Genomic DNA, 15,676 nt, shown 5'->3' on the forward strand with positions numbered 1-15,676 from the left:
TACGGAGGCTGTTGAGCAGCGGCGGCGCGCGGAGGAGCTCTGGTACGTTCAGGTCGATGCAGCGGCCAAGGTTGGTGCGGCAGTTGAAGGTTGACGGCGGCGGCTGAGGTCGAAGGGTCGGGCGTCGCGAGGATGATGATGAAGCGAAGAGGCACGAGGGGGAAAATGGAAAGACCCCCTGGCCCTTTTTATAAGGGAGATAAACGACAGACGCGAAAATCGAGGAGCCAAATTTTTGGATATGAGGCGATGTTGTCGCCTCGATGGTCGGAGGCTCGTTAATGACAGGTGACGTCACGGCAGTTTACCATGATCCTAGAAGATGATGTCATGGCGGTTTACAAGATTGTGTGAAGATATTGAAGAAGAAATTTTCTTAAGTATTGAGGATTTACATGAACCAGTTCAAATCAATCTGGGGCCTAATGTTGGGGGTATTACCACTAGGCGTAAACCGGCCAGGAGAGGCCAGGTTAATTTCATAAGTAGTTCATCTGTATCTGACGCCCATGAAGACAGACGGTGACGCTTCATGAAGGCCCAAGGCCCAAAGCCGGTTTTAGGCCTGTAGACACAAACCGGCATTGATATGTAAACTTGTGTTGTAAGATAGAAGTAGCAGAGACCGAGCCGGACATGATTATGAGCCGGCCTCGGAGTCTGTAAACCGACGGGCGTCAACCCATGTATATAAGGGGACGACCCGGCGGCGGTTCAGGACAACAGACAACAACTCGAGACTCAGGCAAAGCGTATTTGCTCCCTGGTCATTGAAACCCCATCAATTCCATCACAACTAGACATAGGCTTTTACCTTCATCGTAAGGGGCCGAACTAGTATAAAACTCTCTTGCATCCCTTGTCCGCTTTAACCCCTTTAAGCTAACCCGTAGCGATGGCTCCACGACTAAGTCCTTTCTCTAGGACATCTGCCATGACAAAACCATGACAGGGGGCTCCTGAGCTTTGGAGACCTCAACAGCCGAGCCGGACACCGGTGCCTCCGGAGCCAGCGGGGCCACGGGGTCTGACTCCTCCCGAGGATTCCCCCCAGGCCTCGCGAGGACGACCGAGCCGGAGAGACATGAGCGCCAACGCTGCCCTTCTCCACGGAGGGAGACGCAGCTGCGGCACGCAGGTTGGTCCCGAGCAGCACCACCGCTTCCTCTTTCCTCTTCTTCACCGCAGGCGTCGGCCTAATCACACAACGGAGAAGCGTCAAGGTCAAGCAGCAGAAGCAAGCACGAAACAAGGCAAGAGCACTTACAGGTCTATCGCAGCGTAGTCCCTCCGCTTCGTGGGCTTGAAGCCGGAGAGCCTCGCAACCTAAGGCGCAGAGGCGCGGGCGCCAAGAGTAGGAGGAGGAGCAGCCGATGGACCAGAAGCAGCCCCACGCGGAGTCAGAGCAGGGGCGTCATCTCGGGAGACCAACGCCGACCTGCCCCTCGTCGGGATCATGGGCGGCTCCGCCCTCTAGAGGACATCGGCCACGTCGTCGTCAAGCATGGTGTGGAGGAGGTCAGCCTTGTGCAAAGGGGAGGTCTTGCCCATTCCTTCGAGGGTCGCCTCCGAGTCGCGCTCCTTGTCTTCCACCTCTTCCTCCTCCTTGCGGGAGTCGCCAGAAGACACGTCCACCGGCGCCGTCGCCTCCGAGACGACAAGGGGCGCCGGCGGCACCAGGCGGCGCTCGTCGAAGGTGGTCATGGCGGCCGCAACCTGCGCCCCATCCTTGCGACGGAACAAGGGAACGATGGCGCTCGACAGGTACTCTTGGTCATCCCTGACCAAGAGGCGGAGAGCTACAGCCAGCTCCTCGTCAGACAAGGCTCCCAGACTCAGGCGAAGCTTGTCTTCTTCACCACCAAGCGTCCATAAGGGGCGCGAGCGCGCCTGAAGCAGAGCCACCCGGAGCATTAGGAACTCCCTCAGGAGCATGGCCCCCGTCAGCTTTGCCGCCTTTGCGTTGCCCGGCTTCAGGTCGGCGTTCATCTTCTCCAGCACCGACATTGCCCGGTCATGAGTGAGCTTCGCGCGAGACCACCCCTCGTCAGACTGGGGCATCTCCATCGGCAGCCTCAAGCGTGGGTGGATGCACTTGGCATCCATCATGACCCACTTGCTCCTGAACTTGTCGGCCTTCTTCCCAACCTTCGAGATTGTGTTGGCCTTGCCGGCCGCGATGAAGTTGGCGCACCCGGAGGTAAGACCATCGTTGATGCGGAGGAAGAAGAAGTGGCGTAGCAGAGCCATGGACGGCATCACGCCGACATAATCCTCATAGTAGAAAGCGAAGATCGACAAGAGAAGGATGGAGTTGGGATGGAGGTGAAGGGCCTGTAACCCGTAATGGCGGAGGATGGCGTAGAAGAAGTCGGAGAAAGGGGGAACCAGGCCCTCATAAAGAAGGGGTAGAAGGTGCTATTCGAAGCCTCCGGCTCGGCAGAGCTAGCCCGGAGCTCGGTCTTCCCCCTCTCGTTGCTCTCCTCGCCGTCAGCAGGCGCGTGGCGGCGAGGTTCTTCTCCGAGACATTGGGCGTGTCTAGAGCCGGCTCATACCAAGTAGGCGACGGAGCAACCTTGGCCTTTCGGGCGCCATTGGTCAAAAGCTCAGAAGAGGATTGAAGCAGATCTGGAGATTTTGGAAGCAAGGAGCGAGAAAGGGGATCTGGAGCAAGGCGAAGGAAAGCAATGAAGGCAAGCGTAGCCTGCGCCAGCCTTTTGTCAGGCGGGCAATTGCCGAGGCAGCGTGGGGAAGCGGAGACGCCCACGTCCAATCAATCGCCACGCGTCGACCAAGGTCGTAGGCTGTTGGGGCCCGCGGCGCTCCGCACTTGCCCTTTGGCTTCGCCTCGAAGCCAAGTCCGAGCACGCCTTGGGCCCGGGGGCTACTGTCGGCATCCTGGGAACAGGGGTCCCCAGACTTGCCTGCCTGCGGCCCACGGCATGGCTCCACCAGCGGCCCTGTACGACCCATCTTCACCAGCAAACACTCAAGACCCTCGCGAGGGGCCAAGCCGGCGAGGCGGATGACACAAGACCTCCTTGGGAGCGGCCTCACCAGGCAGGCTCGTGAGGGGTGGAGAGATCAAGGCAAGGGGCACCTCGCGAGGTTCCAGTGACGCAAGCCATGACAACTGGAGCCAGGCGGGCGCCAGCGCGCGCAGTGTCCTCGTTTCCTCTTTGGTGCTAAAGGGGCAAGCGTAGACGAGGAGTCCCGAGGCATCAGGCAAAGGTTTCCATATCGGTGCAACGAGACCAAGACCAGCAGGACGGCAGGACGGAGGTCACCATGGAGCCCAAGGCGGCGTCACCATCAGAGCCTTTGGCAGGCAAAGACCATCTTTAGTCAGGATAGCTTGTACTAGTTGTCTCCCTTCGAATTTGGCCGTTGTTGGCTCCCTTCCTGCTCAATATTTGGGGAGAGGACCAGGGCCTCTATAAATAGGACCAGCCACACCACGGATCATCTCACCTTGGACTAGATCCATCCTCGCCCACACAAGTTCACCAAGCACAAGAACACCTCACTTTAGGAGGTTGTTCTTCCCTTGTACTGTTCATCCTCGACCCAAGAGGCAATCCACCACACCACACTGGAGTAGGGTATTACACCACAACGATGGCCCGAACCAGTATAAATCTCGTGTCTCTTATGTTGCGGGTTCGTCGAGCTAGGCTTTGAGATCGCGGCGAGGCTGAGGGCGTGATTAGGTAGGGGGAGATCTTCGTGCGCACCCCAGTGTTCGAACCTCGAGGGTTTTGTCGGAACCCGAAATCCGACACCCTGAGCTCGTGGAGTCGGAGCGGGTGATCTTTGCCGGAGGGTCATGCTCTCCTCTGATGACGAGGTTGAGGCGGCGAGGATGGCGGTGTGAAGGGCGTCGAGGTGGGCGGCGAGGACGAGGAGATCAACGTCGATGAGTGGAGGAGTGTCTTCCCCAACGACCCCGATGACGACACCGGCCCGGACCCGGCTCCCGGCACACCGTACCTGACGAGGAAGGATTGGCTCAACCTCCACTTCGACCAAAAGTAGTTTAGTTTAGTTTAAATTTATGATTTATGTTCGGTTATGCATAACTATCTATGTTTATGTTTGAATGCATGCTACTTTCGGTTGAACCAGCTTTGAACTTGATCAAATTGAAGTTTACAACGTTAAGTTTAGGGGATCAACTAGAAACGGCTAAAAATTACTGGAATATATATTCATACCACAAATAATATAATTACATTGAAAACTATGCTAAGTAGCATTCCACATCAAAATTTTTGTTTTTTTATCATTTACCTACTCGAGGACGAGCATGAATTAAGCTTGGGGATGCTTGATACATCTCCAATGTATCTATAATTTTTTATTGTTCCATGTTATATTATATTCTGTTTTGCATGTTTAATGGGCTTTATTATACACTTTTATATTATTTTTGGGACTAACCTATTAACCGGAGGCCTAGCCCAAATTGCTGTTTTTGCCTATTTCAGTGTTCCGCCGAAAAAGAATATCAAACGGAGTCCAAACGGAATGAAACCTTCGGGAACGTGATTTTCGGAACAAACGTGATCCACAGGACTTGGAGTGGACGTCAAGCAACAGACGAGGAAGCCACGAGGTAGGGGGCGCGCCTACCCCCCTGGGCGCGCCCTCCACACTCATGGGCCCCTTGTGCCTCCACCGACCTACTTCTTCCTCCTATATATACCTACGTACCCCCCCAAACCATCGAGGAGCACCACGAAAACCTAATTCCACCGCCGCAACCTTCTGTACCCGTGAGATCCCATCTTGGGGCCTTTTAGGCGTCCTGCCGGAGGGGGCATTGATCACGGAGGGCTTCTACATCAACACCATAGCCTCTCCGATGATGTGTGAGTAGTTTACCTCAGACCTTCGGGCCATAGTTATTAGCTAGATGGCTTCTTCTCTCTCTTTGGATCTCAATACAAAGTTCTCCTTGATTCTCTTGGGGATCTATTTGATGTAACTCTTCTTTTGCGGTGTGTTTGTCGAGATCCGATGAATTGTGGGTTTATGATCAAGATTATCTATGAACAATATTTGAATCTCCTCTGAATTGTTTTATGTATGATTGGTTATCTTTGCAAGTCTCTTCGAATTATCAGTTTGGTTTGGCCTACTAGATTGATCTTTCTTGCAATGGGAGAAGTGCTTAGCTTTGGGTTCAATCTTGTGGTGCTCGATCCTGGTGACAGTAGGGGAAACGACACGTATTGTATTGTTGCCATCGAGGATAAAAAGATGGGGTTTATATCATATTGCATGAGTTTATCCCTCTACATCATGTCATCTTGCTTAAAGCGTTACTCTGTTCTTATGAACTTAATACTCTAGATGCATGCTGGATAGCGGTCGATGTGTGGAGTAATAGTAGTAGATGCAGAATCGTTTCGGTCTACTTGTCACGGATGTGATGCCTATATACATGATCATACCTAGATATTCTCATAACTATGCTCAATTTTATCAATTGCTCGACAGTAATTCGTTTACCCACTGTAATACTTATGCTATCTTGAGAGAAGCCACTAGTGAAACCTATGGCCCCCGGGTCTATTTTCCATCATATTAATCTCCCGTCAACAAGTTATTTCTATTACCGTTTATTTTGCTTTCTTTACTTTTAGTCTTTATCATAAAAATACCAAAAATATTATCGTATCATCTCTATCAGATCTCCCTCTCTAAGTGACCGTGAAGGGATTGACAACCCCTTTATCACGTTGGTTGCGAGGTTCTTATTTGTTTGTGTAGGTGCGTGGGACTTGAGTGTGGCCTCCTACTGGATTGATACCTTGGTTCTCAAAAACTGAGGGAAATACTTACGCTACTTTACTGCATCACCCTTTCCTCTTCAAGGGAAAACCAACGCAGTGCTCAAGAGGTAGCAAGAAGGATTTCTGGTGCCGTTGCCGGGGAGTCTACGCACAAGTCAAGACATACCAAGTACCCATCACAAACTCTTATCCCTCGCATTACATTATTTGCCATTTGCCTCTCGTTTTCCTCTCCCCCACTTCACCCTTGCCGTCTTATTCGCCCTCTCTTTTCCGTTTGCTTCTTTTTCGCTTGCTGCTTGTTTGCTCGTGTGTTGGATTGCTTGCTTGTCACGATGGCTCAAGACAATACTAAATTGTGTGACTTTACCAATACCAACAACAATGATTTTCTTAGTACTCCGGTTGCTCCTCTTACCGATGCTGAATCTTGTGAAATTAATGCTGCTTTGTTGAATCTTGTCATGAAAGATCAATTCGCCGGCCTTCCTAGTGAAGATGCCGCTACCCATCTAAATAGCTTCGTTGATTTGTGTGATATGCAAAAGAAGAAAGATGTGGACAATGATATTGTTAAATTGAAGCTATTTCCGTTTTCTCTTAGAGATCGTGCTAAAACTTGGTTTTCGTCTTTGCCTAAAAATAGTATTGATTCTTGGAACAAGTGCAAAGATGCTTTTATCTGTAAGTATTTTCCTCCCGCTAAGATCATCTCTCTTAGAAACGATATTGTGAATTTTAAGCAACTTGATCATGAACATGTTGCACAAGCTTAGGAGAGGATGAAATTAATGATACGTAATTGCCCTACTCATGGTTTTAATTTGTGGATGATTATACAAAAAATTTATGCCGGATTGAATTTTGCTTCTAGAAATCTTTTAGATTCGGCCGCGGGAGGCACATTTATGGAAATCACCTGAGGAGAAGCTACTAAACTCCTAGATAATATTATGGTTAATTATTCTCAATGGCATACCGAAAGATCTACTAGTAAAAAGGTGCATGCGATAGAAGAAATTAATGTTTTGAGTGGAAAGATGGATGAACTTATGAATTTTTTGCTAATAAGAGTGTTTCTTCTGATCCTAATGATATGCCTTTGTCTACTTTGATTGAGAATAATAATGAATCTATGGATGTGAATTTTGTTGGTAGGAACAATTTTGGTAATAACTCTTATAGAGGAAACTTTAATCCTAGGCTGTATCCTAGTAATTCCTCTAATAATTATGGTAATTCCTACAACAATTCTTATGGAAATTTTAATAAGATACCCTCTCATTTTGAGACTAGTGTTAAAGAGTTTATGAATTCGCAAAAGAATTTCAATACTTTGCTTGAAGAGAAATTGCTTAAAGTTGATGAGATGGCTAGGAACGTTGATAGAATTGCTCTTGATGTTGATTCTTTGAAGCTTAGATCTATTCCACCTAAGCATGATATCAATGAGTCTCTCAAAGCCATGAGAATTTCCATTGATGAGTGCAAAGAAAGAACCGCTAGGATGCGTGCTAAGAAAGATTGCTTTGTAAAGGCGTGTTCTTCTAATTTTTATGAGAATAAAGATGAAGATCTAAAAGTTATTGCTGTGTCCCCTATTAAATCTTTGTTTTGCAATATGAATCTTGATAATGACGGGACTGGAGATGAGTCAACTTTAGTTAGAAGGCGTCCCAAAAATTCGGAGTTTTTAGATCTTGATGCAAAATTTGGTAAAAGTGGGATTGAAGAGGTCAAAACTTTAATATCAATGAACCCACTATTTTGGATTTCAAGGAATTTAATTATGATAATTACTCTTTGATAGATTGTATTTCCTTGTTGCAATCCGTGCTAAATTCTCCTCATGCTTATAGTCAAAATAAGGCTTTTACTAAACATATCGTTGATGCTTCGATGCAATCTTATGAAGAAAAACTTGAGTTGGAAGTTTCTATCCCTAGGAAACTTGATGATGAATGGGAACCTACTATTAAAATTAAAATTAAAGATCATGAATGCTATGCTTTGTGTGATTTGGGTGCTAGTGTTTCCACAATTCCAAAAACTTTATGTGATTTGTTAGGTTTCCGTGAATTTGATGATTGTTCTCTAAACTTGCACCTTGCGGATTCCACCATTAAGAAACCTATGGGAAGAATTAATGATGTTCTTATTGTTGCAAATAGGAACTATGTGCCCGTAGATTTTATTGTTCTTGATATAGATTGCAAACCTTCATGTCCTATTATTCTTGGTAGGCCTTTCCTTAGAACGATTGGTGCAATTATTGATATGAAGGAAGGAAATATTAGATTCCAATTTAGGTTAAGGAAAGGCAAGTAACACTTCCCTATAAAGAAGATTAAATTACCTTATGAATTTATTATGAGAGCCACTTATGGATTGCCTACCAAAGAAGGCAATACCTAGATCTATCCTTGCTTTTATGCCTAGCTAAGGGCGTTAAACGATAGCGCTTGTTGGGAGGCAACCCAATTTTATTTTGGTTTTTTGGTTTTTTGCTTCTGTTTAGGAATAAATCTTTGATCTAGCCTCTGGTTAGATTTATTTTTGTGTTTTAATTAGTGTTTGTACTGTGTTAAACCTATAGGATCTTCTCGGATGATAGTTATTTGATCTTGCTGAAAATTCCAGAAACTTTCTGTTCACAAAAACAATTTTTAAAAATCACCAGAATGTGATAAAATATTGATTCCAATTGCAGCATATCAACAAACAAATTTTTTAGGTCGTCCTATTTTTGTAGATTTTTTCGAGTTCCATAAGTTTGCGTTAGTTACAGATTACTACAGACTATTCTGTTTTTGACAGATTCTGTTTTTCGTGTGTTGTTTGCTTATTTCGATGAATCTATGGCTAGTAAAAGAGTTTATAAACCATATAGAAGTTGGAATACAGTAGGTTTAACACCAATATAAATAAATAATGAATTCATTACAGTACCTTGAAGTGGTGTTTTGTTTTCTTTCGCTAACGGAGCTCACGAGATTTTCTGTTAAGTTTTGTGTTGTGAAGTTTTCAAGTTTTGGGTAAGGATTTGATGGATTATGGAACAAGGAGTGGCAAGAGCCTAAGCTTGGGGATGCCCAAGGCATCCCAAGGTAAATCTAAGGATGCCAAAAAGCCAAAGCTTGGGGATGCCCCGGAAGGCATCCCCTCTTTCGTCTTTGTCCATCGGCAACTTTACTTGGAGCTATATTTTTATTAACCACATGATATGTGTTTTGCTTGGAGCGTCTTGTATGATTTGAGTCTTTTCTTTTTAGTTTACGACAATCATCCTTGCTGTACACACATTTCGAGAGAGACACACATGATTCGGAATTTATTAGAATACTCTATGTGCTTCACTTATATCTTTTGAGCTATATAGTTTTTGCTCTAGTGCTTCACTTATATCTTTTAGAGCACGGCGGTGGTTTTGTTTTATAGAAACTATTGTTCTCTCATGCTTCACTTATATCATTTTGAGAGAACTACAAAAAGCATGGTAATTTGCTTAAATTGAGAAATTAGTCCTAATATGATAGGCATCCAAGATTAGTAAAAACTTTCTTATAAGTGCGTTGAATACTAAGAAAAGTTTGATGCTTGATGATTGTTTTGAGATATGGAGGTAGTGATATTAAAGTTGTGCTAGTTGAGTAGTTGTGAATTTGAGAAATACTTGTGTTGAAGTTTGCAAGTCCCGTAGCATGCGCGTATGGTAAACGTTGTGTAACAAATTTGAAACATGAGGTGTTCTTTGATTGTCCTCCTTATGAGTGGCAGTCAGGGACGAGCGATGGTCTTTTCCTACCAATCTATCCCCCTAGGAGCATGCGCGTAGTGCTTGGTTTTTGATGACTTGTAGATTTTTGCAATAAGTATGTAAGTTCTTTATGACTAATGTTGAGTTCATGGATTATACGCACTCTCACCCTTCCATCATTGCTAGCCTCTTCGGTACCGTTCATTGCCCTTTCTCACCTTGAGAGTTGGTGCAAACTTCGCCAGTGCATCCAAACCCCATGATATGATACACTCTATCACACATAAACCTCCTTATATCTTCCTCAAAACAGCCACCATACCTACCTATTATGGCATTTCCATAGCCATTCCGAGATATATTGCCATGCAACTTTCCACCGTTCCGTTTATTATGACACGTTTCATCATTGTCATATTGCCTTGCATGATCATGTAGTTGACATCGTATTTGTGGAAAAGCCACCATGCATATTTTTCATACATGTCACTCTTGATTCATTGCCCATCCCGGTACACCGCCAGAGGCATTCATATAGAGTCATACTTTGTTCTAGTATCGAGTTGTAATCATTGTGTTGTAAATAAATAGAAGTGTGATGATCATTATTCATCGAGCATTGTCCCAAAAAAAGAGAAATGCCAAAAAAAGAAAGGCCACAAAAAAATAAAAATAAAAAGGGGCAATGTTACTATCCTTTTTTCCATACTTGTGCTTCAAAGTAGCACCATGATCTTTATGATACAAAGTCTCTTGTTTTGTCACTTTCATATACTAGTGGGAATTTTTCATTATAGAACTTGGCTTGTATATTCCAACAATGGGCTTCCTCAAATGCCCTAGGTCCTCGTGAGCAAGCAAGTTGGATGCACACCCACTTAGTTTCTTTTTGTTGAGCTTTCATACATTTATAGCTCTAGTGCATCCGTTGCATGGCAATCCCTACTCCTTGCATTGACATCAACCGATGGGCATCTCCCTAGCTCGTTGATTAGCCGCGTCAATGTGAGACTTTCTCCTTTTTTGTCTTATCCACATAACCCCCATCATCATATTCTATTCCACCCATAGTGCTATATCCACGGCTCACGCTCATATATTGCGTGAAAGTTGAAAAAAGTTTGAGATTACTAAAGTCGGAAACAATTGCTTGGCTTGTCATCGGGGTTGTGCATGATGAGAACATTCTTGTGTGACGAAAATGGAGCATGACCAAACTATATGATTTTGTAGGGATGAACTTTCTTTGGCCTTGTTATTTTGAGAAGACACAATTGCTTAGTTAGTATGCTTGAAGTATTGTTACTTTTATGTCAATATTAAACTTTTATCTTGAATCTTTCGGATCTGAATATTCATACCACAAATAAGAGAATTACATTGAAAATTATGCTAAGTAGCATTCCACATCAAAAATTCTGTTTTTTTTATCATTTACCTACTCGAGTACGAGCAGGAATTAAGCTTGGGGATGCTTGATACGTCTCCAACGTATCTATAATTTTTTATTGTTCCATGTTATATTATATTCTGTTTTGGATGTTTAATGGGCTTTATTATACACTTTTATATTATTTTTGGGACTAACCTATTAACCGGAGGCCCAGCCCAAATTGTTGTTTTCTGCCTATTTCAGTGTTTCGCAGAAAAAGAATATCAAACAGAGTCCAAACGGAATGAAACCTTCGGGAACGTGATTTTCGGAACAAACGTGATCCATAGGACTTGGAGTGGACGTCAAGCAACAGATGAGGAAGCCACGAGGTAGGGGGCGCGCCTACCCCCTGGGCGTGCCCTCCACCCTCGTGGGCCCCTCGTGGCTCCACCGACCTACTTCTTCCTCCTATATATACCTACGTACCCCCAAACCATAGAGGAGCACCACGAAAACCTAATTCCACTACCGCAACCTTCTGTACCCGTGAGATCCCATCTTGGGGCCTTTTCCGGCGTCCTGCCAGAGGGGGCATTGATCATGGAGGGCTTCTACATCAACAATAGCCTCTCTGATGATGTGTGAGTAGTTTACCTCAGACCTTCGGGTCCATAGTTATTAGCTAGATGGCTTCTTCTCTCTATTTGGATCTCAATACAAAGTTCTCCTCGATTCTCTTGGAGATCTATTTGATGTAACTCTTCTTTTGCGGTGTGTTTGTCGAGATCCGATGAATTGTGGGTTTATGATCAAGATTATCTATGAACAATATTTGAATCTCCTCTTAATTCTTTTATGTATGATTGGTTATCTTTGCAAGTCTCTTCGAATTATCAGTTTGGTTTGGCCTACTAGATTGATCTTTCTTGCAATGGGAGAAGTGCTTAGCTTTGGGTTCAATCTTGTGGTGCTCGATCCTGGTGACAGTAGGGGAAACGACACGTATTGTATTGTTGCCATCGAGGATAAAAAGATGGGGTTTATATCATATTGCATGAGTTTATCCCTCTACATCATGTCATCTTGCTTAAAGCGTTACTCTGTTCTTATGAACTTAATACTCTAGATGCATGCTGGATATCGGTCGATGTGTGGAGTAATAGTAGTAGATGCAGAATCGTTTCGGTCTACTTGTCACGGATGTGATGCCTATATACATGATCATACCTAGATATTCTCATAACTATGCTCAATTTTATCAATTGCTCGACAGTAATTCGTTTACCCACTGTAATACTTATGCTATCTTGAGAGAAGCCACTAGTGAAACCTATGGCCCCCGGGTCTATTTTCCATCATATTAATCTCCCGTCAACAAGTTATTTCTATTACCGTTTATTTTGCTTTCTTTACTTTTAGTCTTTATCATAAAAATACCAAAAATATTATCTTATCATCTCTATCAGATCTCACTCTCGTAAGTGACCGTGAAGGGATTGACAACCCCTATATCGCATTGGTGACGAGGTTCTTATTTGTTTGTGTAGGTGCGTGGGACTTGAGTGTGGCCTCCTACTGGATTGATACCTTGGTTCTCAAAAACTGAGGGAAATACTTACGCTACTTTACTGCATCACCCTTTCCTCTTCAAGGGAAAACCAATGCAGTGCTCAAGTGGTAGCACCCCCCTATCGCAGTCACTCACTTGGCGACGGTTCCAAACGCCGTCGCGGAAAGGGGTTAAAAACCGTTTGTATAGCACCTCGTTGTACCAGTGTTGATTCACCTTTTGTTTTGTGTAAGCTTGTGACACCTACACCTGCTATTAATTTTGATATGTCACAAGTTATTGATGATGCTATTTCTGCTGTGAATGATGCTTATGATGATACTAGTACTTTGCTTAATAAGACTGTGCCACTGGGTGAATTTCTCGATGAACAACTTGCTAGAGCTAAAGATATTGAGAATCCTGAAACTGATGATATTTCTAAAACTGATGAAACTGAACACTTTGAAACACCTATTAGACCTAGCACTCCTAAATATGAATTGCCTGATATACCTGAGGGTTATGTTATGGATGGAGAGGTAGCTAGAGACTTTCTTGCTTGTAAGGATAAAGACGATCTTAAGAAACTACTAGTCAAGTTGAAAGAAAAATCTTTGAATGCTAGAATGCAATATGATCCTAAGTTTGGTACTTCACAAATCTTTGTTACTGATAAGGATTATGAATTCTCTGTCGATCCCTAGTTAATTACTTTGGTTGAATTTGATCCTTTCCATGGTTATGAAACTGAAACTGTTGTGGCACATCTTACTAAATTGAACGACATAGCCACCCTATTTGCTCATGAGGAAAAAATCCGCTACTACTATATTCTTAAGTTGTTTCCTTTCTCATTAAAGGGTGATGCTAAGATATGGTTCAATTCTCTTGCTCCTGGTTGTGTGCATAGATTTATTACTTCTCTGAAAAATATTTTCCTGCTCATAGGAAATAAGCTGCTTTAAAGGAAATATTTTACTTTGTGCAAATTGAAGAAGAGAATCTCCCACAAGCTTGGGGGAGGCTTCTCCAATTACTTAATGCTTTGCCTGATCATCCTCTCTAGAAAAATGAAATACTCGGTATCTTTTATAATGGACTAATCGATGCTTCTAGGGACCACCTAGATAGTTGTGCTAGTTGTGTTTTCAAGGAAAAAACTGTTGAAGAAGCTGAAGAACTATTGAATAATATACTGAGTAATGATAATGATTGGACTCTTCCTGAACCACCTCCTATGTCAACTCCGAAGAAGAGGGGTCTTCTATTTCTAAGTCCTGAAGATATGCAAGAGGCAAAGAAATCTTTGAAAGAAAAAGGTATTAAAGATGAAGATGTTAAGAATTTACCACCTATTGAAGAAATACATGGTATCAATACCCCGACACAGGGAGTAGAGGTAAATTCTCACTATAAACTTGATGAAGGTGATATTCCTTATACTAAATCTCCTAGTTAATGCTTGGATGAATTTGATTACTTTATTGTAAACAAGAAAACTTCAATGCATATGTTAGTAGAAAATTGAAACAAAATGCTTATATGATTGAACATGGTTGTTAGCAACTGTTAACGATCTCAAGGTTGTTAGCAAACATGCTTCCATGGTAAAAACTCAAGTAGAACAAGTTCTCAAGGCACAAAATGATTTTCTTAATGAAATGCACAATAAAAGGAATGATCATGTTGCTAGAGTTATGACTAGAGGTGGTAAAATGACTCAGGAACCCTTGTATCCTGAAGGCCATCCTAAAAAATTGAGCAAGACTCTCAAAGAATTAATACTAATGCACATAGTCCTTCTAGTAATAAAAAGAAAAAGAATGATTATTGGACTTCGCATGCTTCTAGTGAACCTATTGTAGCACCTGAGAATCCAAATGATATTTCTATTTCTGATGCTGAAACACAATCTCGTGATGAACATGGACCTAGTAACAATGATAATGATATTGTTCATGTAGATTCTCAACCTAGTAATGATAATGATGTAGAGATAGAATCTGCTATTGATCTTGATAACCCACAACCTAAAAATAAACACTGATACATCGAGGTGCTATACAAACGGTTTTTAACCCCTTCCCGCGACGCCGTTTGGAACCGTCGTCTAGTGAGTGTGGGTGATAGGGGGGTCCTTCCCACACGACCCAGAAACTGTCAAGGATAGGACCTCTGATCACACACGCTGGGCAAAATGATCTCGTGTGCGACGGGCGAGTGATCAAATATAGTTATACGTACAGTTGCGTTAAAAAATACAATTATACAGGCCCAATCATTTCCGGTCGTAAGTACATCCCACATAGTCAGTCCCAGACAAACGACTCCGTTCGTATGTACATTCCACGCAGTCAATCCAAGGAATATGTTTCCATTCGTATGTACATCCACACAGGCAATCCAAGAAGTATGTTTCGTTCATACGTACATCCCACACAGTCAATCCAAGGAAAATGTTTCCCTTTGTAGGTACATCACACACAATTTTACCCATTAAATAGTTTGTGATAGCGTTGCCATTGTAGACGATATTAACAATTTTACCGTTTGCGTTATTGAATGCATCACACACGGTGCATAGAAGAAACCGTGTGGCATACGCTGTCCATCACACACACTTTTTATGTGGTAAATGTTTGCGCATGGTGGCATAACGCAAACAGTTTTCAAGAGGAAGTCGTGTGTGATTGTTCATTGATCCAACAAGTTTTCTTGCTAGAAACACTTTTCAAGAGGAAGTCATGTGTGATTGTTCATTGATCCAACACGTTTTCTTGCTAGAAACTGTGTGCGTTGTCTGATGCTGAAACACAATCTGGTGATGAACATGGACCTAGTAACAATGATAACGATATTGTTCATGTAGATGCTCAACCTAGTAATGATAATGGTGTGGAGATAGAACCTGCTGTTGATCTTGATAACCCACAACCTAAAAATAAACAATAATAGATCAAGGTGCTATAGAAACGGTTTTAGCCCCTTCCCACGATGCCATTTGGAACCGTCATCTAGTGAGTGTGGGCGATAGGGGGGTCCTTCCCACACGACCCAGAAACTGTCGGGGATAGGACCTCCGGTTACACACGCTGGACAAAAAGCTCGTGTGCGACGGGCGATTGATCAAATATAGTTATACGTATAGTTGCGTTAAAAAATACAATTATACAGGCCCAATCATTTCCGATTGT

Source organism: Aegilops tauschii, chromosome 4 (genome assembly GCF_002575655.3).
Source record: "Aegilops tauschii subsp. strangulata cultivar AL8/78 chromosome 4, Aet v6.0, whole genome shotgun sequence".
Taxonomy (NCBI): domain Eukaryota; kingdom Viridiplantae; phylum Streptophyta; class Magnoliopsida; order Poales; family Poaceae; genus Aegilops; species Aegilops tauschii.